At 40.5% G+C, this 18,206-nt stretch overlaps 1 protein-coding gene across 4 annotated transcripts in view; it reads right to left on the minus strand.

The window, feature by feature from the left end:
• hectd1.L (HECT domain containing E3 ubiquitin protein ligase 1 L homeolog) overlaps positions 1-9,118 on the minus strand; it is a 65,845-nt gene extending 56,727 nt beyond the window's left edge. For 2 of the 4 annotated variants that reach the window (XM_018231192.2, XM_018231189.2), the window contains exon 1: positions 8,911-9,118. The gene's annotated coding sequence lies outside the window, so the exon portion shown is untranslated. Of the gene's footprint in view, positions 1-8,723; positions 8,863-8,910 lie in introns of those variants that run through there. The other 2 variants (XM_018231190.2, XM_041573342.1) reach the window with 2 other exon arrangements.
• Between the last annotated feature and the right edge of the window lie 9,088 nt (positions 9,119-18,206).

Here is an 18,206-nt window from a genome sequence, read left to right on the forward strand (position 1 = left end):
TGCTCCATTAATTTATTAGTATGGCCCTCCCCACGCCCTAAAAAAAAAGTGTTGAGAACCCTCCTTGTTAGTATACTATAATAAACTTAATGGGTCATGCTGGAAATAGATGTGCCGGAAATATTCTACACTGTTATGGTTAGTCGGGTGATTTATTTATATATAGAAATAAATGAGTGCAGCATACTTTGTTAAAGTGTTTACAATTCTTAACCAGCACCCAAGCATTTGATTTCTATAAGTGTGTATGACCTATTATCTGGAATGCTTGGGACCTGGTTTTCCGGATAAGAGATCTTTCCATAAATTGAATCTCCATACCTTAGATATACGTCATGTGATTTTTTTGGATTTGCTTTGGCCAGGCACTTGGATTTGGACAAATCCTGTTGAAAAAGGATGAATCTTGGCTGAATGCCGTACACAAACACACTATATATATATATATATGCCCATGAACTCACTGGTTTTGGTGAATAAATCAAAATATAAATACAAAAAATAGAACCCCTAATTTTCTTACTAAGCCAGAGCTCAGGCAAAACAATGACTCTGCAGTTCCAAGAAGATCACCACTTGCAGAGCTCAAGAGCAAGTAACACAAATAGTGGAGGCTCTAGCAGACCAGCAATAATGCCAGTGACACAATAATAAACAGGCTGAATAATTCTGAAAGTCACAGGTTAAAGCTGCAAAACAGTTAACCGAGCAGAGCAAAAAATCCAAACTAAACAAGTACTTACTTACCTTGTATTCTGTGAGTTGTGCAAGGACAAATCCCTACAGTGCCCGTAGTAAACACTCTGTTCCCGATCCCACCCTCTCCTCTGCTATAGAAACAAGCAAGGGAGTTAGGGGGTCCCGTTACTAGATCCTATTTTTAGATGTTAGACGTATCCTCCCATAAACTGATCTGCTGCCAGAAGACGCTCTGCTATGCTCCCCTGAACACTCACACAAAACACACTGAAAGGAACAAGTAGCTATTGCCAAAACATTAGAAATAAACTTTTTTTTTTTTTTTTAAATGCCGTCTGCTTTTTTTCATTTTATGTTGGCCTGAGCAGCTGACTGGATTTGTTAGAATTCATTTTTAAGTGCACTTGGGAGGGAGGGGGGGGCACTGAGCAATCATCTTGCAGAAAAAAAAAAAAATTAAAGGCAACTATTATACATTTGCAACAAATCCTGCAGTGCCTGTAAGGTTCATGATGAGGTGGACCAAAAGGGGGGAAAAAAACTAGTATGTTTACTTCAGAGCCTTAACCCTATAATTAGCAGTGATTGGCTGAAGGCAGGAAGACTAATGAAAGCAAAATCCTCAATGGTTGCAATGAGCTACTTCTCTTGCCGAGGACTATTAATATTGGTTTTGTCCCCTCTATAGTGTAGTAGGTACATACATACTGTATATGTATATATATATATATATATATATATATATATATAGCCACATGGAGCCGGCACTCTCGATAAGATGCAGTAAGTTGCCTGGGTGCACGATCAACAAACATCTCCATACAATTGCAAAAAGGGGATCAGCACTACTCAGGTCTTAAAAATGAAACAGAATGTATTAAATAAAATTGCAGCAGACTGATGTTTCGGCTGACTCCTCAGCCTTTCTCAAAGTATATATATATATATATATATATATATATATATATATATATATATATATATATATATATATATATATATATATCTATATCTATATCTATATCTATATCTCTATCTCTATCTCTATCTCTATCTCTATCTCTATCTCTATCTCTATATATATATATATCTCTATATATATATATATCTCTATATATATATCTCCTTGGGAAAGGTCCCATTGTGGACCGAAACGTTGGATATGCACCTGTGAATAAAATACAACACTTTTTTTCACAAAAACATTGGAGTGCGGGTCCATTTACTATTTTGTAGTAGAAACTTTGACCAACGCACCCACATCAAAAGAAATCCGGTAAGAGTGCGCTCACTAAATGTGTGTGTATATATATATATATATATATATATATATATATATATATATATATATATATATATATATATATATATATATATATATATATATATATATATATATATATATATATATATCCACTATTTAATTGTGAAAGATTTGGGGCAGGAAAGGGGAAAACTTTTTTTTTTTTTTTTTTTTTTTTTTTTTACTTCCTTGTTTTGTTCCCTTCCTACCACTAATATACATATGCAAATTAGCATTCAGATTCAGTTCAGACAGGCAAAAGCATTTGGTGAAATCCTAATCTTGCTGAAAAGGTCTAATCCCAAATCGAATCCTGGATTTGGTGCATCCCTTATACACTATGGGGCCCATTTACTTAGCTCAAGTGAAGGAATAGAAGAAAAAAAATGAATTTCGAATTTTTTTTGGCTACTTCGACCATGACTTTGAACAATTCGAACTAAAAATCATTCGACTATTTGACCATACGATAGTCAAAGTAATGTCTCTTTAAGAAAAAACTTTGACCCCCTAGTTTGCCACCTAAAAGCTACCGAAGTCAATGTTAGCCTATGGGGAAGGTCCCCATAGGCTTCCTAAGCTTTTTTGGGTTGAACAAAAATCATTCGATCGATGGATTAAAATCCTTTGAATCGAACGATAATATATATTATATATCTATTTATTTATTTTTGTGTGTTACTGGTGGCTTAGTTTTGTACAATCCACTTGAGGCAACCTTGGTACTAAGCCATTTATCTTTAAATTTAAACATGCCCAGGTCAATGATCGTATTACAAATAATAGCACATGGCCCTTGCCCTCCAGCAGGAAAAACATAATTAAAATGGAGTCTAGTATATTACATTAATAAGGGAACTCGAAAACCTTTCACATACTTTTTTTTCACTTCAGTTGCTTTTAGGTTCTTCATCACAAATAAATACTTTTTTTGGTTGATTTATATTTTTTCATTTTTCACCATTTTTCCAAAATTGAAGTATAACGTTTAATGTTCCTGCCCTCTGGTGTTTCAGTTCGGAGCGGAGTAGTTCAGGTGCAGACTCTAAGCTGTTACAATTTGCTACATTAGTGAATACATTTCTCAGCAGTGTATGTGGAATATTAGCAATGATTGTATCAATTCTAACAGCTGCCTTTAATGAAACTGATGGAATTCTGCTCAGCAGGGACAAAGATAAGTAATGTATCAATGTAGAGTCGGTGACCCCCTCCCTCCGACCTGCTTCAGAAAGAGATAAGGTGGAAAAAAAAAAAACCTATAAACTTCCTTATTAGAAAAACAGTCACAATAAAGCTTAATAGGAAAAAAAAGGTATTTTTCTGGTGAACTACCCAAAAGCAACTAAATTGCAAAAAAAAAAAAGTGATGGAAGGCGAACAACTCAAACATTTCCAAATGGTTTTCACGTCTGTAAAATGTAGTTTGCAAAGGAAAACAGTATTTTGTCACTTTCTGTTCTCTGGTTCTGACTCTTGAAACAATGTAGCAGACATCCGTTCACTTGTAGAAGTCAGAACCAGTAGCACACAGAGTAAACCAACCAATCAATACGGTTTTCAACAGCAGTGAGTCTAGGGATGGGCGAATTTGACACGTTTCGTTAAAAATTCGCCAGCAGTGAAATGTCGGCGTTAAAAAAATTTGACGCACGGCAATTTTTTTTTTTTTACACGCAACGCCATACAAGTCTATGGGCTTCAAACAAGGCCAAAAAATACGCCCATCCCTAGCAGTGACATCTACATAGAACTATAAAACCAGGAAAAATGTGGAATTATGGTTTATTGGAAAGTGGAGTAGGTTCTACCTTTGAATGCTGGATTTGATTATTGGATACACAGTTTGAGTGCAGTCTGTGCAGCATGCTGGGAGTTTACAGACTTAGGGGCCGATTCACTAAGGTCGAATATCGAGGGTTAATTAACCCTCGATATTCGACTAGGAATTAAAATCCTTCGACTTCGAATATCGAAGTCGAAGGATTTAGCGCATATAGTTCGATCGAACGATAATTCCTTCGATCGAACGATTAAATCCTTCGAATCGAACGTTTCGAAGGATTTAAATCCAACGATCGAAGGAATATCCTTCAATCAAAAAAAGTTAGCCAAGCCTATGGGGACCTTCCCCATAGGCTAACATTGACTTTGGTAGCTTTTAGATGGCGAACTAGGGGGTCGAAGTTTTTTTTAAAGAGACAGTACTTCGACTATCGAATGGTCGAATAGTCGTACGATTTTTACTTCGAATCCTTCGATTTGAAGTCGTAGTCGAAGGTCGAAGTAGCCCATTCGATGGTCGAAGTAGCCCAAAAAAAACTTCGAAATTCAAAGTTTTTTTAACTTCGAATCCTTCACTCGAAGTTAGTGAATCGGCCCCACTTAATAATAATGATAATGATAATAATGACATAGATAAGAGGGGCGTCTCCATAACAAATAACAGAAATGTACAGTAATACATTGACTATTATACACAGAGCATATTTTTCAGGTGAACCAGACTGCGTGAAATGTTATATTGCAGAGTGAATTATTTGCAGAGTAAACAGTGTAATTTAGAAATAAAAATCATGACGGAATCCCTTTAAAGCTGTCAGAGTAACCCTGTCTGTGTAATGAGGCTTAGCAACATCTGCCCCATATGAGGGTATAGTGAACTAGGAGTGTGTCTGTCTATTGAGCTGCTTTGCTTTAAAAAGAAATGCGTCTGGCCATGACGTCCTCAGTATGTACGGCCTCACCATTCTCTCTATGTACTAAACCATGAAGTGGCTGCTTCAATGAATAATTTCCAGTTCAGGAACTGAATGGATCTGCCAAATAGTGTTTGTTTAATCTAAGCCTAAGGCGACGGTCACCTGGAGCAGCTTCGGCTTCTTCTTCTTAGATCTGCTGCACCTTTTGGTGTGTTCCACCTATGCAGGTGTGCAGTGTATCACATGAAAAGGAGGGGGTGCAGGAATGGTCATTATGAAGCTTTATTTATATAGTGCAAATATATTCCACAGCAGCAGATTCTGGTTTTTACATCATTCACACCAGTCCCTGCAACATTGGAAATTGTTATCTAATGTCCCTATCAAATTCACACACGCTATGGGCAATTTTATCAGGAGCCATTTAAACTGCAGTATGTTATTGAAGTGTGGGGGGCGGGAAGCAGGGAACCAGGAGAAAAACCAAACACGTGGAATTGATCCTTGCTCAAATCTAATTTATAAATCTGGATCTGAGACCCATACCCGCAACCCACATTTTTAATCAATTGGACCGATTACCCAGTCCTACACCCAAATGACTTATCAACAACCCATACCGACGAACGGGGGAGGTGTAAAAAGAAAAACGCGTGGACGGGTTTGTGTGTGGGTCGCTGGTCTCAAGCCTTACTCTACACAATGCATGAAGAACATACAAACTTCTAGCAGATATGGTCTGGTTGAAACCAATCCGAGGACCCATCACTGCTAAACACTGCACCATCATCCCGCTCACCTGTCCTCTGAGACCCCATCCTGCTACCCATCTCTCCCCTGGGACCCCATCACTGCTAACCACTGCCCATCTCTCCCCTGGGACCCCATCCCTAACTACTGCACCGTCCTGCTACCCATCTCTCCTCTGGGACCCCATCCCTAACTACTGCACCATCTTGCTGCCCAACTCTCCTCTGGGACCCCATCCTCAACTACTGCACCATTCTGCTGCACATCTCTCCTCTGGGACCCCATCATTGCTAACCACCACACCACCCTGCTGCCCATCTATCCTCTGGGACCCCACCCTCTGCCAACCACTGCACCATCCTGCTGCCCAACTTTTCTCTGGGACCCCATCACTGCTAGCCACTGCACCATCCTGCTGCCCATCTTTCTACTGGGACCACCACACTGCTACTGACAGCACCATCCTGCTGCCCATCTTTCCTCTGTTTAGTATTTTGGAAATCATTCTGTAATTATATAAGAGAGTAATGAAACAAAGTTTTTGAAGAGGCCCTACTATATTTTACACAGAGTTGCACTTGCCATAAAGTTGCCCCTGTGGTATGTTTTGACAATGGACAGACCGCATGACAGAGCACAAAGACATAAAGAGAACTACAACAAGAGTAAAACATGGACCTGAAGAGCACAGTATAGCACAGTATATAACAGGGGTTTTTAAGACAATTATTTGCCATTTTATACATTTAATAAAGAATCCCTGGGTCCTCACTACTGATGCTGCCATCAAACTGGTAATAATAAGGTCATTGTAAATTCTGTCATTAAAGCAGCACAGAAAAGCCCCCAAAGGTGATTAACGTGGGTGACACAGATGGCACTTGCTCATGTCCCTTGCTCCGCAGGAGGTTTTTGGGCTAACCCTGGCTATTAACCTCCCCTGGGAAGCAGCCCAGTGTGACAACAGCTGCAGAGAGCAATGTATCCAGTACTACTAGCGCTTTACATCAGACAATAAGTTGTTGGCAATGGTAAACTGTTACACACAATATACATTTTACCCATTTCTGGCAGTAAGAACAAGTCTGGCCCAATTACTGCTCTGCATAAAAAACAGCAATCGACTTTTCATGTGTTCTTTTTATGAGTTAACTAAAATCATGACAAAATTATTAGGGATGCACCGAATCCAGGATTCGGCCTTTTTCAGCAGGATTCGGCCGGATCCTTCCACCCGGCCAAACCGAATCCTAATTTGCATATGCAAATTAGGGTCGGGGAGGTAAATCTTGTGACTTTTTTTCACAAAACAAGGAAGTAAAAAATGTTTTTGCCTTCCCACCCCTAATTGCATATGCAAATTAGGATTTGGATCGGTATTCAGCCGAATCTTTCACAAAGGATTCGGCCGAAACCAAAATCGTGGATTCGGTGCATCCCTAAAAATTATAATTAAAAACAAAATGTGGTTGGAAAGGGGCGCTCTAATAATATTCCAAACTAAAAATGCAAGTGACAAGTTGAGGGGTTGGGAGAGGGGACACATAATATTACAATATACAAATGACAAGTCGAGGGGGTTGGGAGAGGGTGTATTTAGAATATTATAATACACAAAAGCCATAAATAGCTTGTAAATTATATCCTTATAAACGGTGAGTTCTGATGTCATCAGTTATAAATGGTGAGTTCTGATGTCATTTCTGTCACATGACTCACTGAAACGTCTGTATTATAATAAATAAAGTACCCCCAGTTGCAAAATATGAGGATATTATAAGTTACCTCGGAGTTCCATGACCTGTATAAAAACACTCGGCTTTATGCTTTTATTTTACAAGAGGGGATACTTTATTCACTATTTAATACACAATGAATATTCTGTAAATTATATCCTTATAAATAGTGACTAGTGATGTCATCAGTTATAAATGGTGAGTAGTGATGTAATTAGTCACATGACTCCTAAAACTTGTGTATTATATTAAAGCATCCCTTGTTGGAAAATATGAGGATATTAGAAGTAACCTTGGAGTTCCATGACCTGTATAAAAGCACGAGATTTATTTGGGCATGGAACTCAGTGACTTATATTTTACAATAGGGGGTACTTTGTTTACTATGCAATATTCAAGTGACAAGTTGAGGGGGTTGGGAGAGTGTGTATTTATAATATTGTAATATACAAGTGACAAGTACCCCCTCTCCCAACCCCCTCAAATTGTCACTTTTATATTACAATATTATAAGTTGAGGGGGTTGGGAGAGGGGCATTTATAATATTGTAATATACAAATGACAAGTTGAGGGGGTTGGGAGAGGGGCAATTATAATATTGTAATATACAAGTGACAAGTTGAGGGGGTTGGGAGAGGGGCAATTATAATATTGTAATATACAAATGACAAGTTGAGGGGGTTGGGAGAGGGGCAATTATAATATTGTAATATACAAGTGACAAGTTGAGGGGGTTGGGAGAGGGGCAATTATAATATTGTAATATACAAGTGACAAGTTGAGGGGTTGGGAGAGGGGCAATTATAATATTGTAATATACAAATGACAAGTTGAGGGGGTTGGGAGAGGGGCAATTATAATATTGTAATATACAAGTGACAAGTTGAGGGGGTTGGGAGAGGGGCAATTATAATATTGTAATAAACAAGTGACAAGTTGAGGGGGTTGGGAGAGGGGCAATTATAATATTGTAATAAACAAGTGACAAGTTGAGGGGGTTGGGAGAGGGGCAATTATAATATTGTAATATACAAGTGACAAGTTGAGGGGGTTGGGAGAGGGGCAATTATGATATACAAGTGACAAGTTGAGGGGGAGAGAGGGGCAATTATAATATTATAATATACAAGTGACAAGTTAGTTAAGATCACATACTATAGGGAAGGGTCAGTGTGGGTGACATAATTAAGTAGAAAGCTATAGAAGGTACTTGGCTCGCATTACAGTAAAGCCCAGAAGGAATGACGTTCTCAGGGAAGCCCCTTTATCACTCGATATCCCACCCGAGGCCCAGTAGTTGCTAAGGAGAGGGGCCCGGCTCCGTATAACCAGCATCAAGCGGACTGGACTTAGCGGACTGGACTTAGTAAAAGGGGGAAATTCCATCTATCACGTTTCTAGAAAGTTGTAGAAAGGATTTTAGCCCCCGCATCCCGGGTATCCGAAGTGCGCCCCCTGTTCTTAACTACAACTCCCAGATTCCCCCCTACAAGAACCCCCCCCCCGGCACAGATGGAAGACTCCGCTCTTACCTGCCGTCACATCCCAGGTTTGTACGTGAAGGCGAACTAACAATAGGCCTCTGTGTGACCTAAATCCGGTGGAGTCCTGTGTATCCGCCTCCTCCCGGATTAGGCCCCGGATCTCAGCCTTGCCCCTCAGGCCTCCTAGCTGCTACTTGTAATTACGGGCGCGTCACTAAGGCATGATGTGTCTTACCGTGTCAGTGCAGGGCCGCTCTGGGCCTTGCAGCTCCGGCCGATCCAAGGAGAGTCACACGGAGCGTGTCACGGGCTCAGATCTAGGCTCCGCCTGCTACACCCGGCATCCAGCAGGAGACGCTGTCCCTTTTCCGATAGTCAGCGTCAATGCGGAAGGAACAGTCTGCGATTTGTTTCCTGTCTCTCCAGGCGAACTCACGTCACGTGAGAAGTCAACGCGCAGCCAATCACGGGGCGAATTTAAACTCCGCCTGTATCTATGGGAGCCGCTGTAAACACGGCAGAAGTAGTGCGTGTGCTCCACTGTTCCCTGACCTCCCCCTTCACAGCTGATAGGGCACGTACAGATCATACCACAGGGGATTGGAATAGGGGGAGACTTTAGGTAGAATTAGGGCACACCTTCTACATGTTCAGTCTGTGTTCAATTAGGGGCCCAATAATCTCTCTAATGCTTTATTTACCAGTAGGTCTTTCCAGCTGACTCGAGGTCACCCATTCCAATTAGAAGAAAGGAGGTTCTGGCTAAATATTGGGAAGGGGTTTGTTACAGTGAGAGCTGTGAAGATGTGGAATTCTCTCCCTGAATCAGTTGTACAGGCTGATACATTAGATAGCTTTAAGAAGGGGTTGGATGGTGTTTAGCAAGTGAGGGAATACAGGGTTATGGGAGATAGCTCATAGTACAAGTTGATCCAGGGACTGGTCCGATTGCCATTTTGGAGTCAGGAAGGAATTTTTTCCCCCTGAGGCAAATTGGAGAGGCTTCAAATGGGGTTTGTGCCTTCCTCTGGATCGACTGGCAGTTAGGCAGGTTAGAAAAGTAAAAAGGTTGAACTTGATGGACATGTGTCTTTTTTCAACCTTACTTACTATGTTACTAACTATTTAACCTGGACCAGCTCATCTCTTCTATAAAGAAATGCAACGTGTGAGAGAACTGACATTTACTCTTCTCTTGCACTGATTCCAGTTGGATGCACGTGCGTAAGATCCAGAGAAACGGAGGATTGACCCTAATAAACTGCCACCTCCGGTGTTTTAGGTTTACCCTTTTCTTTAGGGTGGTGGCACACGCTGCTACTTGGAGAGATTAGTCACCCAGAGACAAATCCCCTCTTCTTCGCGACTAATCTCCCTTCCCACCGGCTAGAATGTAAATCACCGGCAGGATGGCACGAGGAACGCTTTGTTTTTCCGAAGTTGCCTCAGGGCAGAGACACCCTCAGATTCGGGAAGATTTAGTGGCCTGGCAATAAATTGCCTCATCTTCGGGGTGACTATCTCCCCAAACTGCAGCAAAATTTAAGGGGCATCATGCCGCCCTGCCGCATCCAAGGAAGCGCTTGGTGCTCCAATACAGTATAGTGCACTCGTGTGCGCACAGGGGCCGGCGCTTTGGAACATGCGTCTGGCGCTAGGAGGGCGCACACACGAAGCGTCAGGGCACTGGCCTTGGGGCGCGGCTTTCAGAAATCCGGCCCTGCTTGCCGGCTAGAATCTAAGGGTAAGTCCACACTAGGCGTTTTGGGGAGATTTGTTCGCCTGGCGACTCATCGCCTCGTTTTTGCGGCAACTAATCTCCCCAAACATCTTTCCTGACTCTGCGCCGGCTAAAATCAAAAAAACGCCAGCGCTAATCACACCCGGTGGTTCATTTTCCAAAGTTGCCTCACGAGGAAACTTCGGTCGATTTCGGAAAACGAATCGACGCGTGTGATTAGCGCCAGTGTTTTTTTCATTTTAGCCGGCGCGGAGTCAGGGAAGGCGTTTGGGGAGATTGGTCGCTGCAAAAACGAGGCGATTAGTCACCAGGCGACCAAATCTCCCCAAAGCGCCGCGTGTGATTAGCGCCAGTGTTTTTTTCATTTTAGCTGGCGCGGAGTCAGGGAAGGCGTTTGGGGAGATTGGTCACTGCAAAAACGAGGCGATTAGTCGCCAGGCGACCAAATCTCCCCAAAGCGCCCTGTGTGGCCTGACCCTTAATCACCAACAGGATGGCAATCTGAGCACACAACGAATCGCCCCAATTGCCATCCAGCTGGTGACTAATCTCCCCAAATCTGAGAGTGTGTCTCTGCCCTTGCGGGAAGGCATTTTGGGGAGATAAGGCCCCCAGAAGAGGCGATTTGTCGCCACCACCCTTAACCAGTCTTTGTGTTGTACAAATATCAGGTCAAAAAAAAAAAGCTGGAACACTGCGTTAAATATAAACTAGGGGATGCACCGAATCAACTATTTTGGTTTCGACCGAACCCCCAAACCTTCACGAAGAATTCGGCTGAAAACCGAATCTGAATTTGCATATGCAAATTAGGGGTGGAAAGGGAAAATAATTTTTTACTTCTTTGTTTTGTGACAAAAAGTCACGCAATTTCCATCCCTGCCCCTAATTTGCATATGCAAATTAGGATCGGGTTCGGCCGGACAGAAGGATTCGGCCGAATTCTGCTGAAAAAGGACAAATCCTGGCCGAATCCTGAACCCTGGATTCGGTGCATCCCTAATATAAACAAAAAGAGAACGGGAATATTTAGTCGCCCTGCGATAAATCGCCTCATCTTTGGGGTGACTAGTCTCCCCAAACTGCTTCCCGCTGGCTAGAATCTAAATCACCGACAGGATGGCAATCTGAGCGCTTCGTTTTCCAAAGTCGTCTGACGTTTCACTTCCTGATTTCTGATCGCTTGTCTCTGCCCTCACGGGAAGGCATTTTGGGGAGATAAGTCACCTGAAGAAGAGGCGATTTGTCACTGGGTGGCTAAACTCCCCAAGTAGCTGCGTGTGCCACCACTGCTGGAAAACTGCATGAAATATAAACAAAAAGAGAACAGGATGATTTCCAAATAATTCAAAAGGGGTGGCTCACCTTTAATTTAACTTTTAGTATGTTATAGAATGGCCAATTCTAAGCAACTTTTCAATTGGTCTTCATTTTGTTTAAAAAATCGTTTTTCTGAATCTTTCCAGCTTTCACTGACCCCTTGTAAAAAAACAAATGCTCTGTAAAGCTACACATTTCTTATCATCACTTTTTATTACTCATCTCTGTATTCAGGCCCTCTCCTATTTATATTCAAACCAATGCATGGTTGTAAGGGCAACTTGGACCCTAGCAACGGAATGCTGAAATTGAAAACTGGAAAGCTGTTGAATTAAAAGCTAAATAACTCAAATACCACTTATAATACAAATGAAAACCAATTACAAATTGTCTCAGAATAGCGCTTTCTACATCATACTATGGGGGTTATTTACTAAACTCTGAATTTATCTGGTCAGGCTGTTTGGGGCAAAACTCAACTTTTTAAACAAATTTTTTGAGATTTATTAAAGCCGGATGCTACAAAATGCCTGAGTCCGAATATCTGCCATCACAAACCTTCCAAGGTTGTGTATAAGTCAATGGCAGAGGTCCTGACCATATTTTGTAGTTTCTGTAGTCTAAACTGGAATTAACCTGAAAATCCAACCTTTTGGGGAAAAAATCTGAAAAATTCAGGCTTTTTAGGGGGAAAAAAACCCTGAAAAAATTGTATGATTCAAGTTTTCAATCAGTTTTCTTGAGTTTTTACCGGAACCGATTCAATCAAGCCTTTTTAATAATACATATGGTTAAATTGGGTATTGGAGTTTGGTCATAGTTTTTTTATTTAAGAAATGAGAAAAATTCAGATTTTAGTAAATAACCCTCCCTAGGTTTAATGTAAAAGTGAACAATCCCATTAAACCTATATTTAACTGCAAAGAGTACAAATTCAATGTAGGAGATGTTGAAACTGGGAGTTTTTATTGTTTTCTGTTTACGTTTATTGATGCCAGCCACAGTTTCCAAAAAGTTGTGACGGGGCAACAAAAGACTGGAAAAGTTAATGCTAAAAAGAGCAGATCCCAGAGAAGCTGGGTCTCTCTAAAGTAAAGTGGAAAACTGTCCTGTGGTCTAACCAATCAAAATATTAAATTCTTTTTGGAAATCATGGCCGCCGTGTCCTCCAGGCTAAAGAGGAGAAGTTTCAACATTTGATATGTTGTCTTTGTACTACAGTATTTGCAATTTAATGTAGGATGTAAATGATTTGCAAATCATCCCAGTCTCTTTTTATTTACATTTTACAATTTTTGTTACACAATGTGGCAGCTCGGGGGGGGAGGTCACCGACTCTGTAAACTCTTCTAAATTGATACATTAGTTGACATTTTTTTTCTTTGTCCCTGCTGAGCAGAATACCTCAGTTTCATTAAAGACAGCTGCTATAATTGATACAATAGTTGCTAATACTCCACTGAGCAATGTATCAAAGAATGTAGCAAATTGGAACAGTTCAGAAGCTGCACTTGAATTACTGAGCTGCCAGACTGAAACACCAGAGACACGAACATTAAGGGGCAAATTTAATTATGGTCGAATATCGAGGGTTAATTAACCCTCGATATTCGACTGCCTAATTGAAATCCTTCGACTTTGAATATCGAAGTCGAAGGATTTACCGAAGGATTTTAATCCATCGATCAAACAATTTTTCTTCGACCCAAAAAAGCTTAGAAAACCTTCCCCATAGGCTAACATTGACTTTGGTAGGTTTTAGGTGGCGAACTAGGGGGTTGAATTTTTTTTTAAAGAGACAGTACTTCAACTATCGAATGGTCAAATAGATTTTTAGTTTGAATCGAAGTTGTAGTCGAAGTAGCCAATTCGATGGTCGAAGTAGCCAAAAAAAACATTCGAAATTTGAAGTTTTTTTTATTCTATTCCTTCACTCAAGCTAAGTAAATGGGCCCCTTAATGTTAGAAAAAAAACTGTAAAAAAAAAAAAAAAATAGAAGATGGAAATCTAAATGAAAAAGTGTCTTTCTTTCTGATGAAACAATTTGAAAATAACAGAACTTAAACACGTATTTGGATGGTGAACAACCCTTTTAAAGGGATACTGTCATGGGAAAACGTGTTTTTTTTCAAAACACATCAGTTAATAGTGCTGCTCCGGCAGAATTCTGCACTGAAATCCGTTTGTCAAAAGAGCAAACTGATTTTTTTTATATTTGATTTTGAAATTTGACATGAGGCAAAACATATTGTCAGTTTCCCAGCTGCCCCCAGTCATGCGACTTGTCTCTGATAAACTTCAGTCACTCTTTACTGCTGTACTGCAAGTTGGAATGCTATCACCCCCCTCAGCAGCCTACAACAAAACAAAAGGAAGGTAACCAGATAACAGCTCCCTTACACAAGATAACAGTTCCCTGGTAGATCTAAAAAACAGTGCTCAATAGTAAAATTCAGGTCCCACTGTGACACACAGTTACAATCAGTAGGAGAAACAACAGCCTGTCAGAAAGCAGTTCCATCCTAAAGTGCTGGCTCTTTCTGAAAGCAAATGACCAGGCTAAATGAGCTGAGATGCACCTACACACAAATATTATAAAGAAAAAAAAATACACTTGCTGGTTCAGGAATTACATTTTATATTGTAGCGTGAATTATTTGCAGTGTAAACAGTGTAATTTAGAAATAAAAACGACACCATAAAAATCATGACAGAAACCCTTTAAGGATCTGGTTATTTTGGCATGTGCTGGATAGAAGATATCCCCCATCTCATGCCCACCTCATGCCATAACATCAAGAAGCAGTTCTTCACTAAATAATAAAGACGTTGATAAATAAAACATATCAGAAGCAGTTATGTAGAAATTAGTGTTTATTGTTTAGTAAATAGAAGAAAAGGATTTGTGTAGTGTCCCTTCTTGTCATCCATATGGATAAAGGCATTTCCTGCTGCAGCAGCAAAGGGGCATTAAATTCCCTGCCAGCAGCTGGAGTGTTAATTAGAAGGGGAAAAAAAGCATTAAAGAGAAATACAGTACAGTTTTTCATGGTCAGACACACACACACCGTGCCTAGTTCTATCAGTGCTCAGACACGATGTAGAATTCACAAGGATGTAGAATTCACAGTTAATAATACTGCATTAAAAGTAAGACAACATGCACGGCAAAGACTGGGATAATCTTCCCACACAGTAGAGACAGAGAACAGCGCACACACATATTTGGTTTTCTCCTAAATAAGGAACATCAATGTTATATCAATTATTTGGGATACCACGTCATTATGTGAGCGGCTAAAATCAATACTGAAATATAAGTGTGCTGTACGGCTGTATATAATTATCTGGTATAACTTCCCATTATGTTATGGGATTAATATCATATTCAGCATATTCTGCAGAAAGGTGTATAATTTAAACATATACATACAGACCCATACAGGAGGGGAAAGGGGACTCTGCTTGGTTAGAGCTTACAATCTAATACAATTTTTTGTGTCATTAATAGACAACAGGATACTTTGCTTTAAAACTCACAAAAACACCAACCATGGGTCTTGTATGCAGTCACAATCTCTATAGTAAAGCCAACCTAAATCAAAAGTAATATTGTCTCTCTAGCTGAAAACCTCCAGGGTTAGGGCTTGAGCATGCTCAGTTTGCTCTTCTCTCCCTCCCTGAGGTAATCCGAGCCCAGAGCTATGAGTAAGCAGGGAGAGACTCAGGCAGGAAGTTATGTCACACTAAGCTAATATGGCAGCTGCTATACTAAACAAACAGAGAGCTTCTAGAGGTTTTTCTCAGGTATGGTAAAGCATTCTGCAAAATAAATATAATGTTATAGCTTGCATTGGGGCTAAATAAACTGCTTCGGGAGCTTCTCTTCTCCTTTAATCTGCAAAAAATGTATATTGTGGCTGTGGCAATATAAGCACAAATGCACTATACATTTATATTAAGGCCTAAAGCGCAAGTACGTTTTTGACACAATTTTTGAAAATATGTTTGAGTTGGAAATCAGACCTTTGTTCCGTTAGTATGCCTGCCTTGAGGTTCTGAGTAAGGGATGCACCAAATCCAGGATTCGGCCTTTTTCAGCATTATTCTATTAGCCCGAATCCTTCTGCCCGGCCAAACCGAATCCGAATTTGCATATGCAAATTAGGGGCGGCAGGGAAATTGCGTGACTTTTTGTCACAAAACAAGGAAGTAAGAAATGTTTTTCCCTTCCCACCCCTAATTTGCATATGCAAAGTAGGGTTAAGATTCGGTTCGGTAGAATCTTTCACAAAGAATTCGGGGGTTCGGCCGAATCCAAAAAAGTGGATTCGGTGCATCCCTAATTCTGAGGCTTTAGTGACCCCAAACAACCAAACAGAATGTTCAGCTAAAGGCTGCAACGAATCAGAATAGGACAGCCCATAATTCAACAAACATACAAAATTATTAATGAAAGCCAATTGAAAAGTTGCTTCCATTAGAGCCACCTACAACACACGGTTACAGTAAAGGTTTTCCTGTCGCCCATAGCTGAAACACTGACCCCCAGTAATTAAAATCAACGTTAATTAAACATCTTTTAAGCCATCTGTTAATTGTATGACAATTTGTTTATATGCAGATTTTCCAACACTCCAAAAACATGTAGTCTGCGAATAATAAAAAGCCAGTTGTGTGCGAGTGTCCTGGGGACCTTAGACTGTAAGCTCCATTGAGGCACAGAATGATGTACAATCTTTTTAATGCACTGCGGAATATGTTGGCGCTATATAAAGAATAATATTATAAAATCTTGGGTTTCTTTTGGGTTTCTGCAAGACTGCGCTGCTTTACAAAAACAAACTTAATGCATGGCCACTACAATCATCAAGAGCCCATTCATTCTAAAACATAAAGTGTTTCCATTATCACTGCCTGTTGTAGTGATGAAACGGTCGATACTCTTCCCATTCAAATGAATATGAAGCGCCTCGGATCACTCAGTACCTGTTACTAGAGCTCAAAAAACACCCTAAAGCATTTCTGATCACTAGACGCAGGTGTCAGCAGACCCGTGGCAATTTTATTTATTAAATGGTTTACCTGGGAATTTAGGTAAAGGAACTGCAGAAATTGCAAAATAGTGTTATTTAAAGATAGTATCTACTTCCAGTATGTCAAAATCCTTTTCGGGTAAGTCCACACTGGGCGTTTTGCGGAGATCTGGTCGCCTGGCGACTAATCTCCTCGTCTTTGCGGCGACCAATCTCCCCAAACGGCTTCCCTGACTCTGCGCCGTCTTAAAATTAAAAAACACTGGCGCTAATCACACGCGGCGGTTCGTTTTCTGAAGTTGCCTCATGAGGAAACTTCGGGCGACTTTGGAAAATGAATCGCCGCGTGTGATTAGCGCCGGCGTTTTTTCATTTTAGCCAGCGCAGAGTCAGGGGAGATTGGTCGCCGCAAAAACGAGGTGATTAGTCGCCAGGCTACCAAATCCCCCCAAAACGCAGAGTGTGGCCTGACCCTTATACTTTACAACTGAGATTCGAACCATCTTTAATGTAAAGCATAAGTCATACAGGCCACAGGCCAATCCAATGTCTACAACAGAGCCTTGAACTTCCATATAGTCAGTGCCAAAATTCCCTTATGTTGTAAATTAACTCTCTCTTTTCCCCACAGCTGCCTTCAAAGACAGAGATATAAGAAATCACAATCAAAAGGTGAGAAAAGCCAAATTATAATCCATATGTATTGTTTTATATGGGGTGTGAAAATGATTCAGTGGCAGTAGGTCTTTGATCAAAATCAAATGGTCTCGTATACCATAGTACAGGTATGTGACCTATTATCCAGAATGCTCGGGACCTGGGGCTTTCCGGACAACTGGTCTTTCTGTAATTTGGATCTTCACACCTTAAAACTACTAGAAAATCATGTAAACATTAAATAAACCCAATAGGCTGGTTTTGCTTCCAATAAGGATTAATTACAACTTAGTTTGGATCAAGTACAAGCTACTGTTTTATTACAATAGAGAAAAAGAAATTTGTTTTTAAAAATCATGGGAGACGGCCTTTCCGTAATTCGGAACTTTCTGAAGAACAGGTTTCCGGATAATGGATCTCATACCTGTACTGAGAATTTTCTAAACATACATTTTCATTTATCTACATAGATGGGCAGCATAGCTGATGCAGCACTGGGGTAAATTCAATTTGGCCACTATCTGCAAGAAGTTTGTATGTTCTTCCCGTGTCTGTGTGGGTTTCCTCAGGGTACTACTCCTGGTTTCCTCCCATACAGGCTCCTTTTCAATTGGCTCCTGATAAAACAGAATCCATTGTGTTGTGTAAATGTAATAGGTATTTTAGACTGTAGGCTCTGCTCAGACAGAGAACGACGAACCATTTTTCCATAAAGCACTGCACTCTGGTACAAGCATGAGACCAGTTATCCAGAATGCTTTGGACCTGGGGTTTTC

This window comes from Xenopus laevis, chromosome 8L, assembly GCF_017654675.1.
Source record: "Xenopus laevis strain J_2021 chromosome 8L, Xenopus_laevis_v10.1, whole genome shotgun sequence".
Taxonomy (NCBI): domain Eukaryota; kingdom Metazoa; phylum Chordata; class Amphibia; order Anura; family Pipidae; genus Xenopus; species Xenopus laevis.